The 18152-nt window shown below is 35.0% G+C and overlaps 1 pseudogene across 1 annotated transcript in view; it reads right to left on the reverse strand.

Moving 5' to 3' along the window:
- Positions 1 to 3211: 3211 nt before the first annotated feature.
- Positions 3212 to 18152, reverse strand: part of LOC307185333 (UDP-glucuronosyltransferase 2C1-like) — a 36732-nt pseudogene continuing 21791 nt past the window's right edge. The window contains exons 5-7 of the transcript in view: positions 8829 to 8915; positions 7265 to 7484; positions 3212 to 3492 (exon numbers count right to left, since the gene is read on the reverse strand). The product of the transcript in view is annotated as a UDP-glucuronosyltransferase 2C1-like (transcript). The remainder of the gene's footprint in view (positions 3493 to 7264; positions 7485 to 8828; positions 8916 to 18152) is intronic.

Below are 18152 nucleotides of genomic sequence, written 5' to 3' on the forward strand. Positions count from 1 at the left end.
ACAGATTCTAAGTAAACATTCATTCTGTGAGTGATATAAGCTTTTAAGTGTAGCAACTAATTTGGGAACAATATCCTCATCATCTTGCCTTGTAAACATATGAAAGTAATGGATAAATTCACATTTCTCATGTTAGGATTCTCCAGAGGTATTGCATCGGGTTTTGTGAAGACTGGAATGGAAGATGGCTGTTAACTGCAAAGGGATGGTGCAGGAGTAATAGTACCAGCAGTGATTTCTTATACCTCTCACACAGGTAAGATGATACCATCATGACACCTGGACAGTGAATCTTCACTCAGTTCTTAGTAATTATCGATGAAATAGCAGTTTTATCTCAACAAAGGAAGAAAGATCTAGTTTATTGCAAACTCTCCATGAGTTTTAGGATCTCCCCTATCATAATCTGCATGATGAGACTTTATGTCTAGGAGTCCTGGAAAGGAGACAAGGTCTAAACTGAGGCATGTTCATGAGGGCAAAGGATCTCCAGGATAGTGGGGTGGCTTCCCTTCATGAAAAGATCATAATTTTATCATCTGACAATTCCTTTAAGCGTGAAAGGCGCCTTCATTTCATGGTGTCATATGGATTGCTGATATCATAGAAGATTTCATCTGAGTGTATTAAAGATTGTCTCTGGGGGAAATGAATGGCAGGAACTGACAATGAGAGATTAGGATCTCAGCCTCTTTGGCTAAGTTTAGAGCCAGAATCTAGAACTTTGGTAGAATTGGAATGGAATTCAGAAGCAAACAACCTGGGGAGGAAATGAAATTGAGAAGCAGGTTGGTAGGGTTTCAATGTTCATTGCAGAACTTATGGTTCTCTATTTTATAGGCAGCAGACGCTTCTAAGTCCCAAATGTATTACTGTTTAAAATACAGTTAATATTCTCCTAAATTAGGGAGTATGTTAAATCTAAGATACAGGTGAATCATTATTTTTGGTAAAACATGTAGAACATAAGAGAAACAAATCCTTCCTTGTAAAAAACAAGCAAGTTTGAAAATCAAAACATAAAATATAAATCACTTTTTTGTGATGTATAGAAAGTGACTTTGTATTCACATATGTATGCATGTAATGTACAAAATACTTGCATCTACCTATTAGTGTTTTCAATGGTCATGATACAGAAGAAAATTGAGCAGGATTCTATAATATAGTCACATATGAATAGTAAATAGTTTAAAAATAAAGTATTTTAAGACATGTTATTTTAACTGACTGGAAAAGCCAGAGGTCATCAAACTCCTGAAAAATATGTTTTTATTAAAACTTAAACTAGAAAAAATATGATATGTTACAAAGGTTTAGCTTCTACACACCTAAAATTATTACCAGATTGTTAATATATTTAATATAGTAATGTATAGATGATTTAAATAGGTAAATATTTGTGTTTAAGAAAAACTTTGGTCTCTACAAGATAGAATATATTTGTTTATTTGCCAGGGTAGTTCTTTTGAATAAACTCAGAAATTGCTAACAAGGTATCCAAATCTTGAGTTTACTTAAACTCCTTTATGTTACATCATTTGATAATAATGAAAAATGTGAAGGGATATCTTGACATTGGTATAAAATAACCAAAGATTAAACTATGATTTTATAGAGCATTTTAGGAAATAACATTATCTTATTGCCAGAATAAATGATTTAGCACTATGGTAAATTATTGCTTCGATTACATTAATTAGATTGTAAACAAGGTAGCATTGTGTTTACATTTTTCAAAATATGTACCTTAAAGCATTATAATTAATTATCTCAAAACCTCATAAAATTGAGAAAATATCTTTTTTTGTATATCTCTTTATAGTTAATTCCACACCTAAGAATAAATTTATCTTTATCTTGTTCTTATTTGTGCCACTATTCCTGTAACAAAGAAGATAATTGCCCAAATGATTTATAACTATTCTAAGATAGAGCTATAATTTTAGGCCTCTTAAACTTGAGTTATAAATTTCAAACTCTGTGGTAAATCATTTAATGAACTTGGTTACTACTATGTAATACCATCACAGTTAAATAATATTTTGACCTCAAGGGCAAAACACTGGCAAACATAATGGAAGATAGACTTTTTAGAAAAGAAAGGAAAATATATTCTTTATTTTTATTAAAATTGAACTTGTGTCTTCATGTTTACTGCAGATTTCTGACTGATGCTAGTTAATAAGAAGCCTAGGTACTTGTGCTTATTATAGCTGTCCCAGTACAGTTCATGAGAGGACCAGGGGAAGTGATGGGACAAAGGAAAAGGAAGAAATGGGCAAACTCTTGAGTTTCTGATGGAGAAATCATACCCATAGAAAATAGCATTTCTGAGAAATACATTTTCTTCCCAAAGTATTTGCAGAGTAGCTCTTAAGTAATTTGCTTCTTCTTTTCAAATATGTACATTGTAAGTAAAATTAATGTAGGAAAGAATTAAATAAACTTTTAAATTAATTTAAAAGGGTAGGAATGAAATTCCAATCATTTACTTCTGCTCCATCATATCATCAACCATGCTAACATATGATAATCAGCTAGTTCTCTGAAGCCACGAAGTGTTACAATACAAATGAAGTACTATCATTATTAATATCCAAATGAAGGGAAATCTTCAAATCAAAGACCAAAAATAGTGTTTTATATTCCAAGAGGGACAAAGTCTGACGTGTCATGTGAAAGGAAATTGATGGTGTAAAATCTGCTTTACAGCAGATTAGAAACCCTGACAGTTTCCTGATCTTCCTGACCAGAAGGGCAGCTCTGGCTAGAGTAATATTTTACATTACTTCTTGTCTAGTTCCTTTAGATAATACGCAATAATTCTCATACACTGGACCCAAAACGATGTTATTTAGGAAATAGTCAACATGAGCAGTACTGAAAATAGAATTAATCATTATGTTCCTAAGGTCTCAAACAGCATCTCATTTGGTTGAACTGAAAGAAAGAAACAAAGCACTGAGGCTTTAATGGTAATAACTTCCATGTGTTTAATTGTTTATATTGTCTTTTAAAGAACAGATTAATTTAAACCTTAATTCTGAATCATGTGGCATATTTTTGGGATGAGTCTTTGTTCTGTGACTTGATAAGCTGAGGAATGGACAAGAACCTGGGGAAGTAGGAGAGGAATCTATTCTAATCAGTGGCTGGGTTAATTCAGATGGATCCTACCAAAGTTTCCAGCCGAACTGTTAAAAAAAAACTACTCTCTCTTTTTCTTCTTCGCAGTTTTACCAAACTTCCAGCAACAAAACAGGCAACATTTAGTGATCAGGAATATAAAAGTTGCCACGCATGCTAGGAGGAACCCAATCACATAAAAAGAATTGTACTGGTACTAGGTGTAGTTGTGGATGGCTGGCCAAAGGTGTTTGACTCCTTTATGGCACATGATAAACTCAATCCAGAAGAACTGCTCATTCCAGAGGCTTCATAGGCTGATCATGGTGAATTCTTGCTAACTTTATAGCATTCTCTTTATAGCTAAAATTGAATATACCGATAGCAACTTGAAAAATTTGTTAAGGACATGATATACCTAAAACTGTTATATATTATTAAAAGTATATTACATAATTATATAATAAGTTGTGTCATAAATGATATCACCAAGAGTCAGAATGCATATGAAAGTTTGTTTCCTCTTGAGATATTTCTAGATATAGTGGCCTATCAGCTGGAATTTGTTGGATGTTTCATAGTCTCAGTAATGATTGGAGGCAGGGGAGAAAAGAATTTCTAACTGGAAATAGCATTTTGAAAGTTCAGAAATAGGAATGTAGAATATGTAGGTTGAGAATACAGAATTTGGTTTCATTTGATGAGTGTAGTATTGGGAACATGATAGTGACAAGAAGCAGCAATGAGGGGAAAGTTTATGAAAAAGGAACCCTTCCCCCCACCACTCTGCCCTTCCCCAGGTTCTGTCTGTAGTGTCAGTGTTAGCAAGGAGCTAGTCTTCAATAGTAACAGGAAATGGTTTCAGTCTGTGATTTTCATGGCCCTGACATTCCAGATGAAACCAATAAGTTTCATGTGACCGTCTGGGCAAGAAGTGGGCCTGAAAGTGAGTAGATGCTGGACTCTTTGCTTCAATCTACAGAGGGATGCAAGTGCCAGTGTTGAGATAGAACAATGGCAATAGCTAGAACACTAACCCTTCTAACTTCTGTCATGGAACAAAGACCAGACCAAGGTTTGGTTTAAGGTTTTGAATGGCTGATTTAGAAAAAGGATTTCCTTGTATCTGTGAAAGAGTTGAAGGAGGAAGGTTATTCTCCCACACTGAAGTGCAGTCATCATTGATGGAGAATATAGAACATTAAATTGTAGAAGATAGTGGAAGAGCATGTAGAAAGTTCTGAGGAAGGGAACGGTAAATCAGAAAAACATCAAATCCTTGTTGCTCTTTGGTTTAAAAAAAAAAAAGACCTTTCTTAATACCAAGAATTTAAGGAATAAATACTTCTGAATATATCTCAAGGAAACAAGGAAATAGCAACAAGAAACCCTCCAAGACCCAAAAACAAAATATCTGTCAGATAAAAAATTAATGAAAAGAAAATCCTCCAGGAATAGAGAGACTGCAATAAAAAGAAAGTGCATCATTAAATCCATATAAATACAAAACTAAGGCTAAATGTTATTCGAAATTTTGGTCGTGGACAAAATGTGTACATTGTAAGTTTTGAACATGTTATAATGATAATACAGCAAACAAAAATTAAGATGTGATGTTTAGGTGACATGAATGGGAAGTTTAAAAGTGACTTCATAGTGAAAAGTCATTCTATATTGACCAAAATTGGAAATATTTAAAAAGTAATTATTCTAAACTCTAATAAAAATATTTGTACATAGAATTATAGGAAAATTTTAGTAAGAATTTATCTAATATTAAAAAAATCTCTCCAACCGTGGCAATTCTTTTAATTTTAATATAGCTTATTTTTTTCCAAGAATATATTTGATTTATTTGAAATACACTAAAATGATAAATATAATCACTTGCTGTTGAGAATATTTTTATTTATTTATAATCACAGCTAATCACTATGCAGTACAAATATCCCTATAACTTATTCACTTCAAACTAAAAGTTTGTACCCTTTGACCAACATCTCTTCACTTCCCAAACCCCTAGACTCTAGTTACCACCAACCTGCTTTCAGTTTCTATGAATTTGACTTTTTAGATTACACATATAAGTGATATCATATAGTATTTGACTTTCTCTGCCTGACTTATTTCACTTAGAACAATGCCATGTTACACAAATTGGCAGGATTTCCTTCTTTCTCTTTGCTGAATAATATTTCTTTACATACATATACCACATCTTCTTTATCCATTTATCCATTGATGGATAATTAGGTTGTTTTTATATCTTAGTTGTTATGAATAACGCTACAATGAACATAGAAATGCAGGTATCTCTTCCATATTCCGTTGTAATTTCCTTTAGATGTATACCCCAAAGTGGCATTGCTGAATGATGTAGTAGTTCTATTTTAAATTTTTGGAGGAAGCGCCATCCTATTTTCCATAGTGGTTACAGCAATTTACATTCCTACCAACACCCTTCTTCACTTCCTCACCAACATTTGTTATACCTTTTCTTTCGTTCATGGCCATTCTAATAGGTATGAGGTGATATTTCATTGTGGTTTTGATTTGCATTTTCTGATGCTTACTGATGTCAACCCCCCTTTCATGTATCTGTTGGCCATTTGTACATCTTCTTTGGAAAAATGTTTGTTTAGTAACTCTACTAATTTTTAAATTTTTCTTTACTTGAGTTATATGAGTTTTTATATATTTTGTGTTTTAACCTTATCAGATATCTAATTTGCAAATATTTTCTCCCATTTTGTACGTTTTCTTTCATTTTGTAGATCATTTCTTTTGCTGTGCAGGAGCTTTTAAATTTGATGTAGCCCACTTGTTGATTCTTGTATTTGTTCCTTGTGCTGTCGTTGGCATATCCAAAATATTGTTACAAAGACCCTTGTCAAGGAGCTTTTTTTCCCCTATATTTTCTTCTAGGAGTTGTATGGTTTCAGGTCTTATGTTTAAGTTTTTAATCCATTTCTAGTTAATCTTTGTAGGTGAGGTAAGATAGGGGTCCAATTTCATTCTCCTATATGAGATTATCTAGGTTCCCCAGCACCATTTATTGAAGACACAACTGTTTTCTTATTGAGTATTCTTGGCTCTCTTGTTAAATATTGTTTTACCTTATATGTGAGGGTTTACTTTTGGACACTCAATCCTGTCCATTGGTCTATGTGTCTGTTTTTATGCCAGTACCATACTTTTAGAAGATCTGTAGCTTTGTAGTAGCTACAATTTAGGATTTGTGTTTCAATTTCTGTGCCCCAAAAGGCTTTAGAACCTGGTCACTCGACTCACCCTTTCCTGTTGAGAAACTCTTTCTAGCTGGGAAGTTCCCTCTTGGTGTTGAGTAATGCTGGCTTGGAAATGGGATGATATGGGTAAAATGAAGCTGTCTTCATTCTGTTTTTGTGTGATTATTCTCAGGATTTTTTAGTTCCACAGTGTTGCTAAAATTCCTTAAGTGGACTTTAGAGCTCTCCCAGAGATGTTTTTGTTTATGGGTACTGTCGTGTCTAATTGTCGATCTTTGTCAGGGGACAGGGAGGCTGGGGTCTTCTATGTCTCCATTTGGATCTCACTGTCTCACACTCTTTACTTCACCGTCTTTCTCTTGTTTTCAATTAAAATATACCAATATAGGATGTTTTTAATTAACAAGTAGAATGATCCTATTTTTATAAAAGTATTTCTATCTTTTTTTTCTAGTTATAAATTAGCACGAGGAAATACCTAAAGTAATATTTCTATACTGATGGTTATAGCTGCATGTGGAGAGTTAAGTGATTTTTCACTTTTATTTCTCTATGCTTTTTTAATACTGTCTAAATTCTTTATAGTGTTAACATCTGCATTTTTAAGAGATAAACAATAAGTATTATTAATAAAAATATTTGTGTCTCTTTAACAGCAGCTTAGTTTCTTTAAATAAATTTAGTATTTCTTTCAGGTTGTAATCTATTACCCAGTAACAGTAGGTGAATCTAAATACTTTCATAGAATTTGAGAAGTGTAAGACAATCATATTTGATGTTAGTTATGTCCTGGTGATTATGTAAAAGTAATCAATTTAACTGAATGAGACAATTTACTCCTTTTAAAATACCGAGGCTTCTCAGAAAAGAATATAGTCTATACTCAGGAAGGGTTGTTAATAACTGTGTTCAAAGTGTTAAGGAGATTGGAACTCGTAATTATGTGCAAATTTAATTCAACAGCTGCCCCTTTGGCTTTTATATGAGCAATATTATCATGCTGATCACCAAACAGGGGAATTACCACCATAGGGACCCTGTGGTAAATAGCTTCATAGATCCCATTGGTTCCACAGTGAGTAATAAAAGCTCTGGCTTTGGGATGACCTAAAAATAAAATATATATCATTAGTAAGAGTTTCAGATACAGAAAATCATGACACCTTTATAAATCATTAATTCAATTAGGTAGCATCTTCTGCATAATTCTGTGCCATGAGGCCATATATAAATTCCTATAGGCTCTAAAGAAAGCAGCAATTAATTATTCCAGGCTAAGCAGCAATTAGTAATTCCAGCAATTAAGTCATTCCACACATGTGAAAAGTTTGTGCAGAGTTAACCGATGGAGAGCATTTGACGTTGGACAGTTGCTGGGGTGAGAATACTTTAATAAAAAGGAATGGAGGGTTTTAAGAAAACAAACGCTTGCTTTAATAGGGAAAGGGAGTTGAGATGTGCAGGGTTTCAATGTGAGAATGTTGGCATAACAGGCTAGAAAGATCGACCTGGGCAAGTTCATGTAGTACTCTGTTTTAAAAATTGGGTTTTGAATTGATTATAAGTAATTTGAACCATTTATAATATTGTAGATGGTGAAATGGCTTATCAGATTTTTTTTTCAAATAGCTACTGTGGGAAAAGTGAAGAGACGAGGAAGATAATGGATACAGAAAGCCAGGAGGGTGTTGCAATATTCTATACAAAAGATAATGATAGCCTGATGTAAAGGTACTTTCTTTGGCTCTGATTCTGAGGAGGGAGAGATTGTATCATAAACGGAAGAATTATAAATACCATATTTATGTTAGTGCTTGACAAAGATTCCATATTTGACCAAACTCTAGTCAGGCTCCTCTGAACTCTCTTTTCAAGTAGACCCTGATTTGGGGGCTTTTTGTTTATCTCTGCATTGCCCAATTTTAGCAACCATCCTTCTAAAGTCAGTTTAGCTAGATTCTCCCAGTACTGATACCTGATCACTCTTTTGAGCTGCTGCTTCCTCTTTCACCATCCCCCAAGTGATGGCTGATCACCCTGGCCTGCTGTCAACAAGAATCGGATTAGGTTAGTTTTGCCAGCGTCCTCCCTTGACCCTGATGTTTCTTCTAGTGATTTTCCATCCACTGACCTCCCTCTCTGCACTTTGGTTATAAATTTCCCACTTTTCTTTCTGCATGCAGTTTAGTCCAATCTCTCTGTCTTACTGTAAAAGTCCATTGCAGTAGTTACTGTACTTATCATGGTGGTCTTGGCTAAAGTGTGCCTTACAGTCTTTAACAAGTGTCATGAATAAGTTTTTCTTTAACAAGCTCCAGAAGAAATGTGAAGAAGAAATTAAGTTTTTTTTCTTATTTTGAATACAACTTATCTGTTATTGAGTAATCATTCAGATTATTCCTCATTCGTAATTAAGCAAAATTATTTAATTTTGCTTCTCTTTGGTCTTACCCAAGATCATTCTGTGGAATCCATCCATATAGCCGGGTATTTGCTCCTAGTGTTTCTGGTTTCTTTTCCTGTGTATCTCCACAGAACCTGCTAAGACAAGTGCATTTACTCTATTAGAAAACTTTTAGAATCACATCCCATCAGAAGGAGGCAGTTAACTTAGAATTAATCAGGTTTGATGACTCCAGGTAATACACAAGCAAACTGAGGTCCTAAGTGATTAAGTAATGAATGTTTTTAAACCTTTGACACCACAACAGTGTTTTCAAATGCTTGCAATAATCCTAGTCGATAGGCTATCATCATCAGGTTAATTCTAACTTGTAGATGAAGATAAAAGACAATCTGTATCTGAAACAAGTGTATATTGGTATTACTAGGCCATTCTGGTAAAGTGGATTTTGAAACAAAGTTTTCAGAGGCAAAGGGAAGGAATGTGATTTACGTCACTAAGAAATTGTTAGTGCTTTGATCTTTGTTATATACTTGGTAGTAACTTAGAATCAAGTATTTCCTTTTTTATTATAGTAAAATATACATAATGATGTCTATCATTTTAAAGTATTGTAATTATAGAATCTGGTGGCACTAAATACATCCACAGTGGTGTGTAACGATAAGCACTATCTATACCCCAAATGTTTTCATCTTCCCTACATAAACTCTGTATCATTAAGCAATAACTCCCTATTCCCCCCACTCCCTAGCCCCTGGTACCTCTATTCTACTTTCTGTCTCCATGAATTTGTCTAATCTAGGTATCTGATATAAGTGGAATCATACAGTATTTGTCTTCTGACAACATTATTTCACTTAGCATTATGTCTTCAAGGTTCATGTATATTTTAACATATCAGAATTTCCTTTCTTTTTAAGGCTGAATAATATTCCATTTTGTGTATATATCACATTTTCTTTATCTATTCATTCTGGTATTGTGAACAATGTTGCTGTGACCATTGTTGTACAAATATCTGTTTGAGTCCCTGATTTCAATTTCTCTTCATAAATAGTCAGGATTAGAATTACCGGGGCATATAACAGCTCTATGTTTAACTTAGTGAAGAACAAGAAAAATGTTTTTCAGAGCAGATACATCATTTTGCATTCTTATGAGTATAATAGAGAAGAACAAATCTGATTTCACATTAGATCTGTTTCTTTTACTTTAACCTTTCTGTTCTGTTTCCTGTGTTGGTCATGCTGGCTCTGTACCTTTTGTAAAATAATGTTGCCTACAGCCTAAAATGTACAGGATAGCCTATTCTCAAGGCTCTGACCTTTAAGAGTCCATTAATATAGAGATAAAAGTTGCAGAACAGAAAATAATATTTGTCTTGTTGGAGGTTTACAGGAACATCACGACCTGACCTACTTGGAGAGTGGCAAGAACAAAGTACTGTCCTACACCAAGAAGTTTGCAACAACTAACCACATACCTCTCTTACCTTGCCTTTAAAAGTGCTTTGTTGAAACCCTTTGGAGAGTTCAGGGCTTTCTGGGCACAAGCCACCCACCTCCTTTGTGGACTTGCAGTAAACCTTTCTCTGCTCCAAACTCCTATGTTTTGGTTTGTCTGGACTAACTGCATCAGGTATACGAACTTGCATTCGGTAACAGAATTGTAACGCACGAGGTCCTATTTCTCCACATTCACACCAACCCTTGCTATTTTCCTTTTATTTACTTTTTATAATAGCCATCTTAATGTGTGAAGTGGTTCTTCAATTTGCATTTCCTTAATGATTAATGCTTTTGAGCATCTTTGCATGTACTTTTTGACCATTTGTGTATCTTATTTTGAGAAGTATCTATTCAAGTACTTTCCCATTTTTCAATTGGTTTTTTGTTGTTGTTGAGTTATAGGAGTTCTTTATGTATTGTGCACATTAGTTCCTTATCAGATACGTGATTTGCAAAGATTGTCTCCCAATCTGTATATTGTATTTCGCTTTCTTGATAGTATCTTTTGATGCACAAAGTTCTGCATTTGATGAAGTCCAATTTATTTACTTTTATTGTTTGTGCTTTTGGTGTCATACCTATGAAATCATAGCAAAATACAATGTGATGAAGTTTTCCCTTAGGATTTTCTTGTAAAAGTATTATGTTTTTACTTCTAAAGTTTGTCTCTGATCCATTTTGAGTTAATTTTTTTAAGGTAAGTGTCCAACTTTATTCCTTTGCATGTGGATATCAAGATTTTACAAGCACTATTTGTTGAGAAGATTGTCCTTTCCCCACTGAATCGTCTTGCATCCTTGTTGAAAATCAATTGCCCATACGTGTGAGGGTTAATTTCTACTTTGTCTTCTATTCCATTGGTTTACATGTCTGCCCTTTTCCCATTACTACACTGTTAATTTACTGTAGGTTCATAGTAAATTTCTAACTTCAGTGTTTGAAAGTGTGAGTCCTTTAACTTTGCTGTTTTTCAGGATTGTTTCGTCTATTTGTGGTTCTTGTAGTTCCATGTGAGGTTGAGGAGTGGATTTTTTATTTCTACAAAAATGCTGTTAGAGTTTTGATAGGCATTGCATTAAATCTGTAGATAGTTTTGGATAGTGTTGACATCTTAACCATGTTAAGTATTCCTATCATGAACATACATAGGATGAGTTTCCACGTATTTAGGTATCCTTTAATTTCTTGCAGCAATAATGTTTTGTGGGGAATTCCCTGGCTGTCCAGTGGTTAGGGCCCTGAGCTTCCACTGCAGGAGGCATAGGTTCAATCCCTGGTTGGGGAACTAAGATCCTGCATGCCACGCAGCACAGTAATAATAATAATAATAATAATATTTTGTGGTTCTCATCATGCAAATGTTTTACCTCCTTGGTTAGATTTATTCTTAAGTATTTAATTTGTTTTGTTGCTCTAGTAAGTGGAAGTTTAAAAATTTCATGTTCAGAGTGTTCACTGACCCTGTGTGTATGAAAAAAACTGATTTTTGCCTGTTAATCTTGTATTATGCACCTTAGTTAAGTTTGGTTATTATCCTTAGTAGGTTTTTGTGAATTCTTTGAGATTTTCTATGTATAGTATCACGTCATCTGCAAATACACATTGCTTTACCTCTCTCATTCCAATGTGGATGCATTTTTATTTCTTTTTCCTGTGTCATTCCTATGCTAGAACTTCTGGTATAAGGTTAAATAGCAACAGTGAAACAATACAACTTTGTATTGTTCCTGATCTTAGGAAGAAAGCTTTCAGTTTACACCACTGAGTATGACATAAGCTGTGGGTTTTTCAAAAGTATCCTGTATCATATTGAGGACTTCTCCCTCTATTCCTAAATTTCTTGAGAGTTTTCATCAAAAGAATGTTGGATTTTCTCAACTTCCTTTTCTGTGTAAGTTAAAATGATCATTTGTTTGTTTGTTTTTCCCTTCATTATATTCATGTGCTGTATTACATGGATTGATTTACATTTGCTGAACCAGCTTTGCAAAAATAGAATAAGTATCATTTTACTATGGTGAATACTCCTTTCAATATTCTAGTGGATTTGATCTGCAAATCTTTTCTTGAGTATTTTAATGTCCATATTTAGAAATGATCATGGTCTGTAATTTTATTTTGTGGTGTCTTTATCTGGCTGTTGGGAAAACTAGTAAAGTAGTCTTGTTTAGGCTTCAGAGGCAAAAGAAGGCCTCTGACTGACTTGTGATCCTGCCTGGACTGCAGGCCTGCTTGCACACCTAACAATTCTTACTAACAAGTCAAGCAGCAAGTACAATAAGAAAGGGAGTGGGTCTTGGAATTTCTTGAGCCCTGGGGACCTGGCCAGTCCCCTGGGGTCTAGAAAATCTTGTGACTCATATGGTGAAATCAACAGCATTGTTACAGTTGAACCAGAGCTGCATTTTTGCATGCAAACTGATGACATCAGTTTGTGGCCTGGAATTATAAACGGAAGCCCCCAGAACTACAATTTGAAGTTTCACCCCTGAGGTGGACGCACCGCCTGGGACCCTTCCCAGCTGGGACTCCAGATTGCTGTTACTCGGGATTTCCCAGCTGCTGTTTGAATCTGGATGAAGATGTCAGCCCAATCTGGTGATGTATACTCTGTTATGTCTTTCTAATACTTTTATTCATCCCCTTCTAATGATTGTATATTGAAATTAAGTTAAATCATCTTCTATTAAAGAAATTAATTAAATCTGTTCAGTTGTGTGAGACGAGTGGGTATTTTGCTGGTGAGTCCAACGAACCTTGAAACTGAAAGCAGGTTTCGGCAATACACAGGATTTCATATCAGGTAAATCTAGCCTCACAGCATTATATAATGTTTCCTTCTTTTCACTTTTTTGGAATATTTGAAAAGGATTACTTAATTATATAAATGTTTGATAGAATTTGCCAGTGATGCTATCTCTCCAGGACTTTTCCTTTTTGGTAGGTTTTTGATTACTATTTCAGTCTCTTAATTTGATATAGGTCTGTTGAAATACTCTATTTCTTGTTTAGTCAGTGTAAGTAAATTGAGTTTTTCAAGGTATTTATCCACGTATTCCAGGCTGTCTAATTTTTGTTGTGCAAGTTTTGATAATATCCTCTTTTTTTTCTTTCAGTTTTGTTGATATATAATTGACATACAGCACTAAGTTTAAGTTGTATAGCATTATAATTTTACTTACATACATTAGGAAGTGATTATCACAATAAGTGATAAGTGAATAAGTGAATATCCATCATCTTATGTAGGTACAAAATTAAAGAAATAGAAAAAAAATTTCTTCACATGAGACCTCAAGATTTACTCTCAACAATTTTCATATATAACATACAACAGTGTTTATGATGTATATTGCATTCCTAGTACTCATTTATCATATAACTGGAAGTTTGAACCTTTTAACCACCTTCCTCCAATTGTCCTTTCCCCAGTCCCCTGCCTCTGGTAACCACAAATCTGATCTATTTTTCCATGAGGTTGTTCTTTCTTTTCTGTTTTGAAGTATAACTAACCTACAACACTATGTTAGTTCCTGTTACACAATATAGCTATTTGGTATTTCTATACCTCTCAAAATATCATCACGATAAGTCTAGTTACAACATGTAAAACTATTGTATAGTTATTGTCTTATTCCCCACACTGTATTTAGCAAAATACATACATATATATGTGAAAATACATGATTATTTTAAGTTGCTGATCTCTTAAGTTCAAGTGCATTTTAACAACCTTGCATTTTTACTTTCCTCACCACACTTACTATTTTTGACATCATATTTTAAACCTTTTAGTTTCATGTATCTCTTAACTACTTATTATGAGTATACATGATTGTATTACTTTTGTGTTCTAACCTTCCTTCTAGCTTTATATCTGGCTGATTTACTAACTTTACTATATATTTGCCTTTACCAATTTTTCCTTTTGTGATTTTCCTGTTTCTAGTTGTGACCTTTTCTCTCTCACTTAGAAAAGTCCCCTTAACATTTCTTGTACACCTGGTTTGGTGGTGCTGAACTCTTTAACTTTTGCTTGCTTGTAAAACTTTTGATCTCTCCATCAAACATGAATGAGAGCCTTGCTGGTGAGAGTATTCCTGGTAGTAGGTTTTCCCCTTTCATCATTTTAAATATTATATATTGTGCCACTCCCTTCAGGTCTGCAGTGTTTCTGCTGAAAAGTTAGCCAATAGGCTTATGGGAGTATCCTTGTAAGTAACTTGTTCCTTTTCCCTTGCTGCTTTTAAAATTTTCTCTTAATTTTTGCCATTTTAATTACAATGTGTCTTGGTGTGGTCTTCTTTGGGTTGATCCTGTGTGGGATTGGCTCTGCTTCCTACAACTAGATGACTGTTTCCTTTCCCAAGTTAGGGAATTATAGCTATTATGTCTTCAAATATGTTCTCTGCCCCTTTCTGCCTCTCTTCTCCCTCTGGGAGACCTATAATGCAAATGTTAATTTGCTTGATGTTGTCACAGAAGTCTCTTAAACTGTCTTCTTTCTTTTTATTCTTTTTTCTGTTCAACTTCAATGATTTCCACTACTTTGTCTTTCAGCTCGCTGATTGATGTCTCTGTATCATCTAATCTACTGTTGATTCTTTCTGGTGTATTTATCATTTCAGTTATTGTATTGTTCATCTTTGTTTTGTTCTTATTTATATTTTCTAATTTTTTGCTAAAAACTTCTACCTTCTCACTCTGTTTATTTAATCTTCTCCCCAGTTTTTCTGAACATCTTTACAATCATTACCTTAAACTCTCTGTGGGGTAGATTGCCTATGTCCACTTCACTTAGTTCTTTTTCTGGGGTTTTATGTTGTTGCTTCATTTGCAACATATTCCTCTGTTGCCTTATTTCATCCAACTTGCAGTTTTTATTTTTATGTATCTGAAGGTTGGTTACATTTCCTGATCTTGTAAAAGTGGCCTTTTGTATTAGACATCCTATCCATCCAAGCAGTGCACCCTCATCCGGTCACCAGACTTAGATGCTCTAGGGGTACCTGTATTTGGGCTGCCTGTGTCCTCTTGTTGTGGTAGATTGATTACTATGAGCCATTAGCTCTGCTGAAAGTACTCTCCACTGGCCTTTAAGGCCATTGTTTTGGGGGCATGGCTTCCTGGTGCTGGAGCCCTGGTCTGGGGAGCCTAACCAGGAGTTAGGACTATGTACTCCTTGGGGACAGTCTTTGCTAATTTGCTCCCTTGGTGCTATGAGTCTTGACTATACCACTTCTTCATCCCCCCTATCTGTCTCACTGTGCTAAGAGGTAAGCTAGGATATTCTTCTTCTCCCATCTTGGCTACAACTTCTTCATATCCTCTTATAAACTTTTTATTTTTGAAAAGCCTTTAGTAATCTCCCTAGGTTCATTTCTCATTTTAAAATTATTTGCATCTACTTTTTTTCTTTTTCTCTTTGGCAGTTTAGCTAAAAGTTTGATAATTTTGCTGACCTTTTCAAAGAACCAGGTTTAGGTATTATTGATTTTCTCTGTTTTTTTTTTTGTTTGTTTGTTTTGTTTATCTCTGCTCTAACTCCATTTTTCTTTCCTTCTGCTATATTTTGGTTTAGTTTGCCTTCTTTTTATAGTTCTTTAAAGTATAATATTAGTATATTGATTTTTAGATCTTTCTTCTTATTTAATGTAGGCACTTGCACCTATAAATTCCTCTCTGAGTCCTGCTTCTCCACATCTATTGATTTGGACTGTTGTGTTTTCATTCATCAAAAAAAAAAAATTTTCTGGGGGCTTCCCTGGTGGCGCAGTGGTTGAGAGTCCGCCTGTCGATGCAGGGGACACAGGTTCGTGCCCCGGTCCAGGAGGATCCCACATGCCGCGGAGCGGCTGGGCCCATGAGCCATGGCTGCTGAGCCTGCGTGTCCGGAGCCTGTGCTCCACAACGGGAGAGGCCACAACAGTGAGAGGGCCGCGTACTGCCAAAAAAAAATTTCCAATTACTTTTCTTTCCAGATTTTTTAAAAGTTTATATTTTACAATACTTTTACATTTACAGAAAAATTGCAGAATTTCCATAAACCCCACATCCAATTTCTGCTATTACTAGCATCTAACATTAGTATGGTACACTTGATTTTTTTTAAGGTTTTTTTTTTATTCTTGAATTTTATTTATTTATTTTATACAGCAGGTTCTTATTAGTTATCTATTTTATACGTATTAGTGTATATATGTCAATCCTAATCTCCCAATTCATCCTACCACCCCTTGCCCCCATGTCCATACATTTGTTCTCTACATCTGTGTCTCTATTTATGCCTTGCAAACTGGAGCATCTTTACCATTTTTCTAGCTTCCACATATATGCATTAATATACAATATTTGTTTTTCTCTTTCTGACTTACCTCACTTTGTATGACAGTCTCGAGGTCCATCCATGTACCTACATATGACCCAATTTCATTCCTTTTTATGGCTGAGTAATATTCCACTGTATATATGTACCACATCTTCTTTATCCATTCATCTGTCAGTGGGCATTTAGGTTGCTTCCATGACCTGGTTATTGTAAATAGTGTTGCAATGAACTTTGGAGTGCATGTGTCTTCTTTTTTTTTTTTTTTTTTTGCAGTACACAGGCCTCTCACTGTTGTGGCCTTTCCCGTTGCAGAGCACGGGCTCCGGACACGCAGGCTCAGCAGCCATGGCTCACGGGCCCAGCCGCTCCGTGGCATGTGGGATCTTCCCGGACCAGGGCACGAACCCGCGTCCCCTGCATCGGCAGGCGGACTCTCAACCACTGCACCACCAGGGAAGCCCGCATGTGTCTTTTTGAATTATGGTTTTCTCTGGGTATATGCCCAGTAGTGGGATTGCTGGGTCATATGGTAGTTCTCTTTTTAGTTTTTCAAGGAACCTCCATACTGTTCTCCATAGTGGCTGTATCAATTTACATTCCCACTAACAGTGCAAGAGGGTCCCCTTTTCTCCACACCCTCTCCAGCATTTGTTGTTTGCAGATTTTCTGATGATGCCCATTCTAACTGGTGTGAGGTGATACCTCATTGTAGTTTTGATTTGTATTTCTCTAATAATTAGTGATGTTGAGCAGCTTTTCATGTGCTTCTTGGCCATCTGTATGTCTTCTTTGGAGAAATGTCTATTTAGGTCTTCTGCCCATTTTTGGATTGGGTTGTTTGGTTTTTTTGTTACTGAGCTACATGAGCTGTTTATATATTTTGGAGATTAATCCTTTGTCTGTTGATTCATTTGCAAATATTTTCTCCCATTCTGAGTGTTGTCTTTTCATCTTGTTCATAGTTTCCTTGGCTGTGCAAAAGCTTTCAAGTTTCATTAGGTCCAAATGTATTGTTTCATTTGTTTATTTCTGTTTTTATTTCCATTGCTCTAGGAGGTGTGTCAAAAAAGATCTTGCTGTGATTTATGTCAAGGAACATTCTTCCTACGTTTTCCTTTAAGAGTTTTATAGTGTCCGGTCTTACATTTAGGTCTTTAATCCATTTTGAGTTTATTTTTGTGTATGGTGTTAGGGAGTGTTCTAATTTCATTCTTTTACAAGTAGCTGTCCAGTTTTCCCAGCACTGCTTATTGAAGAGACTATCTTATATACATTGTATAACCTTGCCTCCTTTGTCATAGATTAGTTGACCATAGGTGCGTGGGTTTATCTCTGGGCTTTCTATCCTGTTCCATTGATCTATATTTCTGTTTTTGTGCCAGCAACATACTCTCTTGATTACTATAGCTTTGTAGTATAGTCTGAAGTCAGGGAGTCTGATTCCTCCAGCTCCAGTTTTTCCCTCAAGATTGTTTTGGCTATTCAGGGTCTTTTGTGTCTCCATACAAATTTTCAGATTTTTGTTCTAGTTC

This window comes from Stenella coeruleoalba, assembly GCF_951394435.1.
Source record: "Stenella coeruleoalba genome assembly, chromosome: 4".
NCBI classification, from domain to species: Eukaryota; Metazoa; Chordata; class Mammalia; order Artiodactyla; family Delphinidae; genus Stenella; species Stenella coeruleoalba.